The 14,527-nt window shown below is 42.3% G+C and overlaps 1 protein-coding gene across 1 annotated transcript in view; it reads right to left on the minus strand.

Annotated features, from left to right (window-relative positions):
- Nucleotides 1-781: 781 nt before the first annotated feature.
- The window catches only part of MTERF2 (mitochondrial transcription termination factor 2), a 63,448-nt gene continuing 49,702 nt past the window's right edge, over nucleotides 782-14,527 (minus strand). Inside the window, exon 4 of the transcript XR_016311835.1 lies at nucleotides 782-1,320. The gene's annotated coding sequence lies outside the window, so the exon portion shown is untranslated. The remainder of the gene's footprint in view (nucleotides 1,321-14,527) is intronic.

Here is a 14,527-nt window from a genome sequence, read left to right on the forward strand (position 1 = left end):
GAACCATTTTAACCAAATAAATTGGACTACAGTTATTCCAGTTGTGCAAGTCCTTATTGGGTTTGAGCAGCATCACTATATTTGGTGTCTCAATCAATGAAGAGAAGAAATTAACTTGTCTTAAATGGATAATGAAATGGGTAAGGAAAGGTGCCTACCAGGTCAGCAATTTTTTTAATAAAACAAGGTGGAGATACCGTCTGGTTCCAGCCATACTTTTAAATTTGTAATGACCTGTATCACTTCAGATGTGGATATTTCTGATTTCATAAATTCTCTTTGGGCAACCAAGAGATGAAGAAGAGAGAGTAGTCAAAGAAAGTCTTCAATATTCGTGTCAGCATTGCTAGAAGGGGAGGGATACTGCATTGAAAGATGATGTTGGAACTCCAATATTGAAATACAATTACTAATTCTAATTTTTTTTCACCTAGTTTTCAATTAAATTGGGGAAGTATGCAGGTGCAAAGGTGTGGAGCCTGTGAGCCAGCATAGTTTGCTATCCCTAGAATTCATTTTTTTCATGTTCAACACAACTGATGTTCAGCAAGGTCAGTAAGGCAGATATTTAACTCCCTACAGGTGCATCTTAGGCTATGGTGGTGGTGGTGGTGGTGGTGGGAGTGAAAGTAGCCAACACCTTGTCTAAGGTTCCTCCAATTATTGAGTCAGGCATGTATGTTCTTTTTTCCTCTGGAGGCAATTTGTATAATGTGACGTCTCATAACTGCTATGTATGTAGGCTTCCCATAAGGTAGCAGGAGATGAGAGTGAGTCTTGATTTAGATCAAAATATTATTTCTGCTGAAGATCTCAAACTACATCTGCCAAGGAAAGCATTAAGTCATTCATTACGCATAGGGAGGTTGTGGGACTATGAATAAGAGAACAGCAAGAAAGTAGCAGGATGTCATTGTCAGATCATGGGACTGAGTATAGATGCCGATTGAATTATAGAAACACATTTTCTGGGGATAAATGTATGGTCTTTGAATTTGATCAATAATTCAGATTTGGATAATACATGGATCAGCGTTTCATTTCATTCATTCATTTGGATGCACATTACGCCAGTCCATATTGTCCAATCATCTCACGCCATTGCTCTTGTGGGTTGAACTAACAACTGAAAATATTGAATCCTTCCGATTCCACAGAGATCATACCGCCATCTTCATCTGCTGCATGCATGTTCTTCCTCCCAACCTCCATATATGTGTATTTCAATAGTGTATATAGCAGTTTGCCTAGAGTTTAGCTTTAACCTTATTTAAAGCCACATCTTCAGAATATGGAGGCGTCCTTGAAAGAAAGATTCACCTACAGCAATAGCAAAATAAAAATAGGTACAGTTAGTTTCTCAAACACTTTCCTATTTTAAAATTTGGAAGTCAAAGTCAACAAAAAGTTGCAAAGTCACCGCCAGAAAAACTCTTGGTGATGGATTTTCTCAACACCATTTGCAGTCCAGCACTAAGATGTTCGGAAGGCGGAAATTAATTTAGAAGTGAGAACAACAAGGTGAGGTGAGGAATATCATTTTCTAAAGAAATACATGCTTTTAAATGATGTTTGTTCAGAATGACAGGACGAGGACAGCCGACAAAGTGAAGTAGAGGTTACAGAAAAAAAAAGAAAAACAATGAAGTCGATAGCTTTAACCAGCTATTGTATGAGGGATGCAGGAAACAATGATGCAATGACGTAACTCAAGCCAATCTTGGTCAAGGAGATACTTAGAACCTTTAAACAGATGCATTGCATTGTTAGCAGTAATCAGTCAGCTATTGCAGAATAAAAAGAGAAAAAAAGTTCCTCTAAGTGAAGTATGTAGAACATTTATTGAGGAACATCGTAAGAAACACTCACATGATGGAGGAGAAAAGGAAGGCTTTGCAATATGAACATCCAGAGTCTCTCCCCCAGCGCTGACTATGGCTATCGAAGACGTAGTCATGTCCTCCATCTTTATATGCCAAAGCCTTCCTTTTCTCCTCCATCATGTGAGTGTTTCTTACGCTGTTCCTCGATAAATGTTTTACATACTGCACTTAGAGGCACTTTTTTTCTCTTTTTATATCTTTACTCAGAGCTTGCTACAGCTACAAGAGCTTGCCCTAGTGCTATATGGACTAATTTGTGTTTATGTTATATGCCATATAGTTGGTGTTACATGTGGTTTTATCAGATGTGCAGCCACCAGCCTCATTTCTTTGCTTTGTATCTGCAGACTTTTAATTTTTTTGGGGGGATTGGAGAACAACTTTGACGTGGTATTAAACCCAAAACCCAAAATGTAAAATACTGCAGGTTACCAGTAATTAGATGTGGTGGCTCTATTTGTTTTCTTTTTATATGCTTCTTTCTTTCTGTTTTCATCTGGTGATCTGGCCAGTAACATACCTCTCTTGTATTAGAGTGCCCCAGGGCATGAGGGAGCACAGGTGGCACCTTTGAAGAGCAGCATTGTCAGTCTGGGGGACACTAACTCTTACACTAACAAATCGAAGCCAAACTGCAGTCACATTGCAGTGACACAAGCAGTTACAGCAAACTTTTTTTTTCCTTTTGGGTTAAAGATTTTACATAAAAAAATAAAATCATTATAAGCACCCCTGCCAGTGTTAAATGGTTTGTCTCAACACTCTTAACTGATACATTTGCGGTAGAGCTTGTTCTTTTGAAAAACAAGTTACTGCCAGATCACCAGGTGAAAATAAAAGAAAGAAAACCTAAAAAAGAAAAAGAATGCAGGCATCACATCTAAGAATTGTTAACCTGCAATATAATGTTTATATGTTTTCTATTGGGTTTTGTGACAAACTAGGAGAGTAAAGAGAGAGCACACGGAGACAGATCACATGGAACCCGATGTTCGGGTGTTTGTTGGGGAGTTTATTGGGGTGCAGACAATAGGACAGCTAGTCCACAGAACAACACCAGACACAGCAATACAGTAGGTTTCTCAGGATGACAATATGGGACAACAGGGGGCAGATAGTCCACGGGATCAAAAGGACAGAGCGGCGGGGGCACTGCAGGGGTTGGAGTCCATGGGCAAGGGTTTCGGGCAGAATAGGGTTAAGTCCAGCACAAGGCCGAGGTCCAAGCACAACAGGGATAATCCAGCACAGAGGATGCGGATCAGGGCAGAGAGGGTTAAGTCCAGCACAGGGCAGAGGTCTGGGCACAACGGGGTTAATCCAGTACACAGGATGCAGCTCTGGGCAAAGAGGGTTAAGTCCAGCACAGGGCAGAGGTCTGGGCACAATGGGGTTAATCCAGTAGACAGGATGTGGCTCTGGGTAGAGAGGGTTAGGTCCAGCACAGGGCAGAGGTCCGAGCACAATGGGATTAATCCACTCACCAGCTAGCAGTGGAGAGCCTGTGGGCGGAGAGGGCTGGGAGATCAGTAGCAGCCTTGAGATGGGATATCCTGGCTTGCAGTCCGGTCAGAGAAGGAGGATGGGGGGGTTGGGGGGTCTCGTGGGGTCTGGCCAGGAGCAGACTGACCATTTGGAAACTCGGGCACTGCCTGAGGGCCCAAGGTCAGTAGGGGGCCCCATGAGATGCCCCTGGTACCTTTTTCATAGGCTTTTTTTATTTTGGGCAAGGACACAGGGGCCCCATGATCCCCTATTGCCCGGGGGCCCCATGAGTTGTCAGTCCGCCCCTGCATCTGGCTGCAGCACAGACCTTGCACAGCAGCAGGCAGGGAAGAGCAACCGAGCCACCCGAGACCGCTCTGGCAGTTATATGTGGAGTCGGGCGTGTTCTCAATCCATCCCCTCAATGCCAGCCCCGCACAGGGAGCAAGGTCTTTGTCTCTGGCAGGCACGGATCGGAGGAGAAGCGGGACAGGAAAGGGCGACAGGAGTGTAGCCTGTATGTGAAGATTCCACATGCAGGCACCGTGGGGAGGCAGACCTGCCAGCGCTCAGCCAGAGAGGCAAGATGCCGCCTCAGCAGGGGACAGACTCCTGGCGGCAGCTGAGTGAGGTGACATTGGTTAGGGGTGATGGTGGCAAGCAGGACAGGTTTAATACTGCTATAAAGCGGGAACATTATTATCTTCCTTCTGTAAACTACTTATATTTTCTTCAACCATGAAATGAAGATTAGGAGGAAGAAAGACATTTTGAAGTCCAGCCTGGGTGATGACCATCATACACACAGTGGAGGAGTGACTAGCCACCCAGGCATGTTATTTGCAGGAATACCAGGTGAAAGTAATAGTAAAGAAGCCTGAGCAAAGAAAACTAATGCAGAAACCTCATCTGAGCACTGTCAAGCTGCAAAATATAAATGTTTGTTTATAGGTTCGGTACAATTTAAGTAGGCATTCACATTATAGACTTGTGTTAAATCTAATGCATATTGTACATTCATAATGAAAATGATAACCGAACGTCAGAACACACTGGACCTTTCTGCTTGACAACCAGTGAGATGGTCTCTCAACTTAGATAATTTTGCAGGCTATGTGTGTCCACTTTAGGTATGGACATGACACGAGGTAGTATCAAAAAGTTTCAAGACCAGTTTTGTAACATGTAATCATATGGCAGCACAAGGCCTTAATAAGTCAGTGTGCCAAAAGACATCATCTTATGTACATCGGGAGCTGTGCAACTGGTGCTATTCTGACAACGTGGGTTACCACGTCTACTATTTCATCTTCGACAGCAAGTTAGAACGAAGAGCAAATGTGAAATTCTGTGTGAAACTGGGCAAATTGCTGGATCTCCAAAATATTGTCAAAACAGCAACCTTTCAGCTGGATCTTCATCTTCAGGAAGAGGGCGCGTGTGCCACTCAAAACACTTTGAGAGACTCATTTCAGCATCACCGTAAACTTGCGGAATCATGTCAAATGTCTCTGCATCACATTTGCCCAGTTTCACGCAGAATTTCACATTTGCTGTTTGTTTTAACTTGCTGTCCATGATGAAATAGCAGGGGTGGTAAGGCATGTGGTCAGAATAGCACCAGTTGCACAGCTCCTGATGTACACAAGACGATGTCTTTTGGCACACTTATGTATAGAGGTTGGTGCTCCCTGTGACTGTGCATGCATCCTTGTGCTGCCATCTGTTGGCATGTTACAAAACTAGTCTCAAAACTTTCTGATATCACCTTGTACGATTATATTCTTGAACAAAGTACCTCAGTACTGCCAATTGAAGCAAAACAACTGATAATATTTCACCCTGGCTGATTTAATGTACTCAATCGAATCCTATGAAAATTGAGTCTGCATCAATCGGAACTAAAGTTATGGCTGTTTCATTTGCTTGTGGATTCTCTTGTCCAGATTTTAAAAAAAAGAAGCGTGTGTGCCCACCATAAATCTGGTCTCAAGGCAAACTGCTAAAAATACAGATGAAATGTATTTATTAGAGCTGTTATACCTGCCAAAGAATGTAAAGAAAGAGCTTTATATAGCCCTGTTAGACATCTAGAATGCTGACCTGACTTTTCACCATTGCAGTAGCTTGGTCGGCTACTCAAAGGAATGCAAAGGAACAGCAGATTAATGCGCTTATCCCTCAACTCTCACCTCCTTTCAGTGTCCTTGTCAGCACATGTGCAAGCAGCACACCTGATTGGCTACTAAACCTACTGACTCTTCTCTCATTTCCAATGTAAAAGAAATTACAAGAGACTGGTTCCAAGTCAAATTCATGTACACTTTATGACCAAAAGTGTCTGGACACCAGACCATCTTACCTATATGAGCTTGTTACACAGCCCATCTTTACAGGGGGTATTAATATAAAGTTGCCACCTCTTCCCTTTGCAGCTACTTTCAACATTATCCACAGAATTTGTGATTTGTGCTCATTCAGATCATTTGTAAGGTCAGGTAGTGATGATGGATGAGAAGACATAATTGGGGTTACAATTCATGTCAAATGTGTTTAATGGTGGTTGAGGTCAGGGCTCCGTGCTTGACACTCAAAGTGGAACTTTAGGCTCCACAATAAAAATGGGTGGACATGCAGGATTTTTAATGCAGAACAGACACGCTTTGTCTCTTCTGCATTAAAGCTACTTACCTGCCTGTCTGACTCTGTACAGTAACCTGCGCAAGCTCAGCTTGCTGCAAACATTTGGCAAAGGCGAATCTGATGGAACTCTTGGGCATGCGTGGGAATAACGTCATCTCTGCCCAGCCAAATGACAGCAGCCAGTGATCGTAACCCAGATGCTGGCCATCCGAAAATGTCAGCAGCCAGCAGAGAGTTCCGGGGACGGTGCATTGCTGGATTCTAGGGGAGTATAGTTCCGCTTTAAATTCCTTCACCCTAAACTTGTCAAACCATGCTTTTTTTATGGAGCTGGCTTTGTGCACAGTCATTGTCAGTCAGCCATCAGATACATTGTGCGAGCCAGAAGGTTCATGCACATGCACAGGGCTTTTTCTTCAGCGGGAACGCAGTTTTGGCATCTCCAGCACTGAATATATGTAATGACAAGAGGTGGTGGGGTGTGCTGGAGGGTTTATTGATACTGGCTGCTGGAGGATCTATAGTTACGGAGGGGATTTTTTGATATGGGGGAATTTGTTGTTGCTGGGGAAGTGTATTGTTGCTAATGAGGAATCTATTGTTGCTGGGGACTCTTATGTTGCTGGAAGGGTCTATTGATGCTGGCTGTTGAGAGAGCTATTATTTCTGGCGAGGGTATATTGTTGTTGTGTTGGATCTGTTTTACTGTTTTTCTTGTTCTTATTAACAAAAGCCTTACAAACTACTTAGCACCACAAAATGATACTTGGTTCCATATTCCCTAAAAGGGGCAATACTTGGATGTGGGTAGGGGCAGAACCAAGGGATGGAGCTTGGAGGTGGGTATGGGGGCAAAGACAAGGGGTGACTTAGGAGGGGGGAATACCTGCACCTATTCTCTGTGAAAGAAAGCCCTGCACATGCACATAAACGTGCATGTTTTTGGCCATGAGAGCCTAACACAGCATGCAGCACTGCTCATGTGCATAGGAACTCACACAGAACAGCATGTTTGTGAATTCACAGGCATGTCCACCACAGATACTGGCGCCTACTGGCCTATTTAAATCAGAGTCCTGCATATTGCTGAAAGGTCTTTCAGCTTGAGAACCTGTTATCCTTGATTCCTGAATCTGCTTGACCCTGCTATTGATTAGGTTTTTGTCTGACCTGCTTCTGGAATACTTTTGATTCTTCCTGAAGGTTGCCAAACTATGCTCATCCCTGACCTTGGTCCTACTCATGATCTGGTGCCTTCTTGCTTGACTGTTACTGGACTTGGCTTGTGACCTGGCTCTGCTCTCTACTAGACTTGGTGAAGTCTGGTTGCCCTTATCGCTGTTGTTCTGCTTACCTGACACCAGCTTTGGCCGATCAAAAAAACAAAAACCAAGGCTTCTAAGGCCAGCCTTAAACTTCTTCCATTCAAGAATTCATGTAATTGTAAGCTCGAAAGAGCAGGGCTCTCGAACCCCTTGTGTATTGTATTGTTACTGTATTGTCTAATGTACTGTCCCCCCACTTTAATGTACAGCGCTGAGCAAACCTTTTGGCGCTATATAAACACTGTATAATAATAATAATAATGTAATAATTTTTTAATAAATACATAACAAATTCATTGGTGTTTTATACATCACTCTAGAGCTGAGCTTTAAATAGGACCATATGTACAGTAATATATGTGTTCTGTCATATGAATACTGTCGTATTACTTGCAGTGTGCATCAAAATGTCCTATATAATTCATGTCACAGTTGCCTGCACCCATTCTCTAGTACAGCGCCTTTCCCAGGTGTCCCTGCTCTCTCAGCCCTGCAGTGAAAGTGTATCTGTCTTTCCTGGGCTGATAGATTGCACATTGTGGATCCTCTCTCAGGGACTTGTTAAATATCACGCTCTCTCTGTGCCTCGCTTTTCCCTGTTCAGCTTTTCTATTCCATAAGAGATCTAAGGTTAGGACTAGAGATGAGCGAAGAAATGAAAAATTCGATTCGGCTGATTCGGCGAATTCCAGTGTGAAATTCGATTCGATGCGAATTTCTCCGCTACGAAGATGACTTATTTAAAGGGTTTCTAGGCTTCAGAGAGCCTTTAAATTAGTGCAGAACACTGTACCTTTAATTTAAATGCCCTTGGAGATGAGGAAGGAGAAGGAGAAGGAGAAGGATGAGAAGAAGGAGAAGGAGAAGGATGAGAAGAAGGAGAAGGAGAAGGGTGAGAAGAAGGAGAAGGATGAGAAGAAGGAGAAGGATGAGAAGAAGGAGAAGGAGAAGGATGAGAAGAAGGAGAAGGAGAAGGATGAGAAGAAGGAGAAGGAGAAGGATGAGAAGAAGGAGAAGGATGAGAAGAAGGAGAAGGATGAGAAGAAGGAGAAGGATGAGAAGAAGGAGAATGATGAGAAGAAGGAGAAGGATGATAAGAAGAAGGCTGAGAATAAGGAGAAGGATGAGAAGAAGGAGAAGGAGAAGGATGAGAAGAAGGAGAAGGATGAGAAGAAGGAGAAGGAGAAGGATGAGAAGAAAGAGAAGGATGAGAAGGAGAAGGATGAGAAGAAGAAGGATGAGAAGAAGAAGGATGAGAAGAAGGAAAAGGATGAGAAGAAGAAGGATGAGAAGAAGGAGAAGGATGAGAAGAAGGAGAAGGATGAGAAGAAGGAGAATGATGAGAAGAAGGAGAAGGATGATAAGAAGGACAAGGATGATAAGAAGGACAAGGAAGAGAAGAAGGAGAAGGAGAAGGATGAGAAGAAGGAGAAGGATGAGAAGAAGGAGAAGGATGAGAAGAAGGAGAAGGATGAGAAGAAGGAGAAGGAGAAGGATGAGAAGAAGGAGAAGGATGAGAAGAAGAAGGATGAGAAGAAGGATGAGAAGAAGGAGGAGAAGGATGAGAAGAAGAAGGATGAGAAGAAGGAGAAGGATGAGAAGAAGGAGAAGGAAGAGAAGAAGGAGAAGGAGAAGGATGAGAAGGAGAAGGATGAGAAGAAGGAGAAGGATGAGAAGAAGGAGAAGGAGAAGGATGAGAAGAAGGAGAAGGATGAGAAGAAGAAGGATGAGAAGAAGGATGAGAAGGATGAGAAGAAGGAGAAGGATGAGAAGAAGGAGAATGATGAGAAGAAGGAGAAGAAGGAGAAGGATGAGAAGAAGGAGAAGGATGAGAAGAAGGAGAAGGATGAGAAGAAGGAGAAGGATGAGAAGAAGGAGAAGGAGAAGGATGAGAAGAAAAAGGATGAGGAGAAGGAGAAGGATGAGAAGAAGGAGAAGGAGAAGGATGAGAAGAAGGAGAAGGATGAGAAGAAGGAGAAGGATGAGAAGAAGGAGAAGGAGAAGGATGAGAAGAAGGAGAAGGAGAAGGATGAGAAGAAGGAGAAGGAGAAGGATGAGAAGAAGGAGAAGGATGAGAAGAAGGAGAAGGATGAGAAGGAGAAGGATGAGAAGGAGAAGGATGAGAAGAAGAAGGCTGAGAATAAGGAGAAGGATGAGAAGAAGGAGAAGGATGAGAAGAAGGAGAAGGATGAGAAGAAGGAGAAGGAGAAGGATGAGAAGAAAGAGAAGGATGAGAAGGAGAAGGATGAGAAGAAGAAGGATGAGAAGAAGAAGGATGAGAAGAAGGAAAAGGATGAGAAGAAGAAGGATGAGAAGAAGAAGAAGGATGAGAAGAAGGAGAATGATGAGAAGAAGGAGAAGGATGATAAGAAGGAGAAGGAAGAGAAGAAGGAGAAGGAGAAGGATGAGAAGAAGGAGAAGGATGAGAAGAAGGAGAAGGATGAGAAGAAGGAGAAGGATGAGAAGAAGGAGAAGGATGAGAAGAAGGAGAAGGAGAAGGATGAGAAGAAAAAGGATGAGGAGAAGGAGAAGGATGAGAAGAAGGAGAAGGAGAAGGATGAGAAGAAGGAGAAGGATGAGAAGAAGGAGAAGGATGAGAAGAAGGAGAAGGAGAAGGATGAGAAGAAGGAGAAGGAGAAGGATGAGAAGAAGGAGAAGGATGAGAAGAAGGAGAAGGATGAGAAGAAGGAGAAGGAGAAGGATGAGAAGAAAAAGGATGAGGAGAAGGAGAAGGATGAGAAGAAGGAGAAGGATGAGAAGGAGAAGGAGAAGGATGAGAAGAAGGAGAAGGAGAAGGATGAGAAGAAGGAGAAGGATGAGAAGAAGGAGAAGGATGAGAAGGAGAAGGAGAAGGATGAGAAGGAGAAGGATGAGAAGAAGGAGAAGGAGAAGGATGAGAAGAAGGAGAAGGAGAAGGATGAGAAGAAGGAGAAGGATGAGAAGAAGGATGAGCAGAAGGAGAAGGATGAGAAGAAGGAGAAGGATGAGAAGAAGGAGAAGGATGAGAAGAAGGATGAGAAGAAGGATGAGAAGAAGGAGAAGGATGAGAAGAAGGACAGTTCTGTGACAGTTTCTGTCTATTTCTGACAGTTCTGGGACATTCACTCCATACAGCGGTTTCAACCGCTGTATGGAGGGAATGTCATGGAACTGTCAGAAATAGACTATTAATGACAGTTCTGGGACTGTCCTTCCATGCAGCGGTTGAAACATTGTATGTATTTGTTTCCATAAATGGATCCATTTATGGAAACAAATACATACAATGTTTCAACCGCTGCATGGAAGGACAGTCCCAGAACTGTCATTAATAGTCTATTTCTGACAGTTCCATGACATTCCCTCCATACAGCGGTTAAAACAGCTGTATGCAGTGAATGTCCCAGAACTGTCATAAATAGTCTATTTCTGATAGATCTGGGACATTCACTCCATACAGCTGTTTTAACCGCTGTATGGAGGGAATGTCATGGAACTGTCAGAAATAGACTATTAATGACAGTTCTGGGACTGTCCTTCCATGCAGCGGTTGAAACATTGTATGTATTTGTTTCCATAAATGGATCCATTTATGGAAACAAATACATACAATGTTTCAACCGCTGCATGGAAGGACAGTCCCAGAACTGTCATTAATAGTCTATTTCTGACAGTTCCATGACATTCCCTCCATACAGCGGTTAAAACAGCTGTATGCAGTGAATGTCCCAGAACTGTCATAAATAGTCTATTTCTGATAGATCTGGGACATTCACTCCATACAGCTGTTTTAACCGCTGTATGGAGGGAATGTCATGGAACTGTCAGAAATAGACTATTAATGACAGTTCTGGGACTGTCCTTCCATGCAGCGGTTGAAACATTGTATGTATTTGTTTCCATAAATGGATCCATTTATGGAAACAAATACATACAATGTTTCAACCGCTGCATTGAAGGACAGTCCCAGAACTGTCATTAATAGTCTATTTCTGACAGTTCCATGACATTCCCTCCATACAGCGGTTAAAACAGCTGTATGCAGTGAATGTCCCAGAACTGTCATAAATAGTCTATTTCTGATAGATCTGGGACATTCACTGCATACAGCTGTTTTAACCGCTGTATGGAGGGAATGTCATGGAACTGTCAGAAATAGACTATTAATGACAGTTCTGGGACTGTCCTTCCATGCAGCGGTTGAAACATTGTATGTATTTGTTTCCATAAATGGATCCATTTATGGAAACAAATACATACAATGTTTCAACCGCTGCATGGAAGGACAGTCCCAGAACTGTCATTAATAGTCTATTTCTGACAGTTCCATGACATTCCCTCCATACAGCGGTTAAAACAGCTGTATGCAGTGAATGTCCCAGAACTGTCATAAATAGTCTATTTCTGATAGATCTGGGACATTCACTCCATACAGCTGTTTTAACCGCTGTATGGAGGGAATGTCATGGAACTGTCAGAAATAGACTATTAATGACAGTTCTGGGACTGTCATTCCATGCAGCGGTTGAAACATTGTATGTATTTGTTTCCATAAATGGATCCATTTATGGAAACAAATACATACAATGTTTCAACCGCTGCATTGAAGGACAGTCCCAGAACTGTCATTAATAGTCTATTTCTGACAGTTCCATGACATTCCCTCCATACAGCGGTTAAAACAGCTGAATGCAGTGAATGTCCCAGAACTGTCATAAATAGTCTATTTCTGATAGATCTGGGACATTCACTGCATACAGCTGTTTTAACCGCTGTATGGAGGGAATGTCATGGAACTGTCAGAAATAGACTATTAATGACAGTTCTGGGACTGTCCTTCCATGCAGCGGTTGAAACATTGTATGTATTTGTTTCCATAAATGGATCCATTTATGGAAACAAATACATACAATGTTTCAACCGCTGCATTGAAGGACAGTCCCAGAACTGTCATTAATAGTCTATTTCTGACAGTTCCATGACATTCCCTCCATACAGCGGTTAAAACAGCTGTATGCAGTGAATGTCCCAGAACTGTCATAAATAGTCTATTTCTGATAGATCTGGGACATTCACTCCATACAGCTGTTTTAACCGCTGTATGGAGGGAATGTCATGGAACTGTCAGAAATAGACTATTAATGACAGTTCTGGGACTGTCATTCCATGCAGCGGTTGAAACATTGTATGTATTTGTTTCCATAAATGGATCCATTTATGGAAACAAATACATACAATGTTTCAACCGCTGCATTGAAGGACAGTCCCAGAACTGTCATTAATAGTCTATTTCTGACAGTTCCATGACATTCCCTCCATACAGCGGTTAAAACAGCTGAATGCAGTGAATGTCCCAGAACTGTCATAAATAGTCTATTTCTGATAGATCTGGGACATTCACTGCATACAGCTGTTTTAACCGCTGTATGGAGGGAATGTCATGGAACTGTCAGAAATAGACTATTAATGACAGTTCTGGGACTGTCCTTCCATGCAGCGGTTGAAACATTGTATGTATTTGTTTCCATAAATGGATCCATTTATGGAAACAAATACATACAATGTTTCAACCGCTGCATTGAAGGACAGTCCCAGAACTGTCATTAATAGTCTATTTCTGACAGTTCCATGACATTCCCTCCATACAGCGGTTAAAACAGCTGTATGCAGTGAATGTCCCAGAACTGTCATAAATAGTCTATTTCTGATAGATCTGGGACATTCACTCCATACAGCTGTTTTAACCGCTGTATGGAGGGAATGTCATGGAACTGTCAGAAATAGACTATTAATGACAGTTGTGGGACTGTCCTTCCATACAGCGGTTGAAACATTGTATGTATTTGTTTCCATAAATGGATCCATTTATGGAAACAAATACATACAATGTTTCAACCGCTGCATGGAAGGACAGTCCCACAACTGTCATTAATAGTCTATTTCTGACAGTTCCATGACATTCCCTCCATACAGCGGTTAAAACAGCTGTATGCAGTGAATGTCCCAGAACTGTCATAAATAGTCTATTTCTGATAGATCTGGGACATTCACTCCATACAGCTGTTTTAACCGCTGTATGGAGGGAATGTCATGGAACTGTCAGAAATAGACTATTAATGACAGTTCTGGGACTGTCCTTCCATGCAGCGGTTGAAACATTGTATGTATTTGTTTCCATAAATGGATCCATTTATGGAAACAAATACATACAATGTTTCAACCGCTGCATTGAAGGACAGTCCCAGAACTGTCATTAATAGTCTATTTCTGACAGTTCCATGACATTCCCTCCATACAGCGGTTAAAACAGCTGTATGCAGTGAATGTCCCAGAACTGTCATAAATAGTCTATTTCTGACAGTTCTGGGACATTCACTCCATACAGCGGTTTCCGGCAAAAAGTGTATGTGCAGAGTTCCTCTATTCTGCCGATACACTTAGAGGAGCTCTGCAGATACACTTAGAGGAGCTCTGCACATACACTTTTTTCCGGTTTGGAATTATTCTTATTTTCATCCTACTTCTTCTTCTTCTTCTTCATCCTCATCCTCATCCTCTTCTTCTTCTGAGGATGAGGATGAAGAAGAAGAAGAAGAAGAAGTAGGATGAAAATAAGATTAATTCCAAGCCGGCAAAAAGTGTATGTGCAGAGCTCCTCTAAGTGTATCTGCAGAGCTCCTCTAAGTGTATCTGCAGAATAGAGGAACTCTGCACATACACTTTTTGCCGGCTTGGAATTATTCTTCTTTTCATCCTACTTCTTCTTCTTCTTCTTCTTCATCCTCATCCTCAGAAGAAGAGGATGAGGATGAGGATGAGGATGAGGAAGAAGAAGAAGAATGAAAAGAAGAATAATTCCAAGCCGGCAAAAAGTGTATGTGCAGAGTTCCTCTATTTCTGACAGTTCTCTCACAGCTTCTTCACATGTACAGCGGTTGAAATATCTGTATCCTAAATGGAAACTAATAGATACAAATTGTATCTATTAGTTTCCATTTAGGATACAGATGTTTCAACCGCTGTACATGTGAAGAAGCTGTGAGAGAACTGTCAGAAATAGAGGAACTCTGCACATACACTTTTTGCCGGCTTGGAATTATTCTTCTTTTCATCCTACTTCTTCTTCTTCTTCTTCTTCTTCTTCTTCTTCTTCATCCTCATCCTCATCCTCTTCTTCTGAGGATGAAGAAGAAGAAGAAGTAGGATGAAAAG

This window comes from Staurois parvus, unplaced genomic scaffold (assembly GCF_062004578.1).
Source record: "Staurois parvus isolate SC_StPar_1 unplaced genomic scaffold, SC_StPar_1.0 ptg000101l, whole genome shotgun sequence".
Classification (NCBI taxonomy): Eukaryota; Metazoa; Chordata; class Amphibia; order Anura; family Ranidae; genus Staurois; species Staurois parvus.